The sequence below is a fragment of the Monopterus albus genome, unplaced genomic scaffold (assembly GCF_001952655.1).
Source record: "Monopterus albus unplaced genomic scaffold, M_albus_1.0 scaffold65.1, whole genome shotgun sequence".
NCBI lineage: Eukaryota > Metazoa > Chordata > Actinopteri > Synbranchiformes > Synbranchidae > Monopterus > Monopterus albus.
Genome location: NW_018127945.1, coordinates 2,590,930 through 2,593,172, shown reverse-complemented (window position 1 = coordinate 2,593,172; position 2,243 = coordinate 2,590,930).

The window sequence follows — 2,243 nt, the reverse complement described above, 5'->3', positions numbered from 1 at the left end:
TTTGAATGAACAAGTTTTATATTCATGTAAATCTGTATGACACAGTATGCATTGGATGATCTTTGTTTGTCTCAACTGGCTTGGATCAAATCCTGAATTAACGTTGAAATCTTTTTTTTAGGTACTTAATCTAATGTGATGCTCGGTCTCAGTAAGCATCAGATTATTTCATTGCAGCCAAGCCACGGTGCATTTTTGACAAACTTGTGATTATGATCGCTTTGAGTCATGCACTTTGGATGACTTCACATAAATAAACAGTTTGGCTTATCCTGAGGGGAAAAAAAGTGTGTTTTGTTCATAGCTTAGTAGCCAATCCTCAGTTTATTTCTCAAATCAATATCTTTTATACTTGATTCATCACCTCTACAGTTTCCAAGTCTCCCTCTGTCATAGTGCATCAAACAGTGTTAGAACAGTACAGAATCTTTCAACAATGTGCAAACAGTATGAAGGGACATTTAAGTAGGCTTCACTGGAGAGAACATCCGTCAGAGGGTAGCCTACATGTAAATCAAATCTCCTGATAACTCTGGCGGTTTGAAAAGAATCCTGAAATAAAACAATTAATGGTTGTCAGTGCTGCACATGGGAACAGTCACACTGCTGACGTGCTCTCCTGAAAGAGACCGGGCACCTTACAATGTGTGCCATCATGTACCATTCCTTTGGAGTAATTGGCCTTTATCTTGGTCTAACTGTTGAAACTATAGGACCGCTATTTCACATTCTCTATCAGCTTTATTTCTACTTTAGTGACACAAAACATTGTTAGAAAACAAAACAAAAAATTTTAAATCAAGAAAAATTAAATGCACTGTTGCTAAAGCTCTACAGAAGTGGACAAATGTGAGTTTAAGTTAGGTCCTTTCTCTGCACAAAGCGCAGTAGAAATTTGCAAAACCTGTAGAATTTAGTCTGTTTCTTGGTCATTTTAAAATCACATAGGTTCAAAGTTTTTAAATATACACTTGCATTAGTATACAGTGAGGAACAGAAGTATTTGAACACCCTGCGATTTTGCAAGTTCTCCTACTTAGAAATCATGGAGGGGTCTGAAATTCACATTGTAGGTGCATTCCCAGTCAGAGACAGAATTAAAAAAAAAAAGTTCAGGAAATCACATTGTATGATTTTTAAAGAATTTATTTGTCTTGCACTGCTAAACATAAGTATTTGAACACCTGAGAAAATCAGTGTTAATATTTGGTACAGAAACCTTTGTTTGCAATTACAGAGGTCAAACATTTCCTGTAGTTCTTGACCAGGTTTGCACACACTGCAACAGGGATTTTGACCCACTCCTCCACACAGATCTCCTCTAGATCTGTCAGGTTTCGGGGCTGTCACTGAGCAACGCGGAGTTTAAGCTCCCTCCAAAGATGTTCTATTGGATTGAGGTCTGGAGACTGGCTAGGCCACTCCAGAACCTTGATATGCTTCTTACGGAGCCACTCCTTGGTTATCCTGGCTGTGTGCTTCGGGGCGTTGTCATGTTAGAAGACCCAGCCATGACCCATCTTCAATGCTCTGACTGACGGAAGGAGGTTGTTGCTCAAAATCTCACAATAAATGGCCCCATTCATCCTCTCCTCAATACGGTGCAGACGTCCTGTCCCCTTCACAGAAAAGCACCCCCAAAGCATGATGTTACCACCCCCATGCTTCACAGTAGGGATGGTGTTCTTGGGATGCAACTCATCCTTCTTTTTCCTCCAAACACGACGAGTGAAGTTTAGACCAAAAAGGTCTACTTTGGTTTCATCTGGCCACATGACTTTCTCCCATGCCTCCTCTGGATCATCCAGATGGTCTTTGGCAAACTTCAGACCGGCCTGGACATGTGATGACTTGAGCAGGGGAACCTTCCGTGCAATGCATGATTTGAAACCATGACGGCGTAGTCTTCTAACGACAGTGACCTTTGAAACTGTGGTCCCAGCTCTCTTCATGTCATTGACCAGCTCCTCCCCTGTAGTTCTCATCTGATTCCTCACCTTTCTTATCAGTGATACCCCACGAGGTGAGATCTTGCATGGCGCCCCAGTCCGAGGGAGACTGACAGTCGTCTTTAGCCTCTTCCATTTTCCAACAATTGCTCCAACAGTGGATCTGTTTTCACCAAGCTGCTTGGCAATTGCCCCGTAGCCCTTTCCAGCCTTGCGGAGGTCCACAATTTTGTCTCTGGTGTCTTTTGACAGCTCTTTGGTCTTGCCCATGGTAGTAGTTGGCGTCTGACTGAC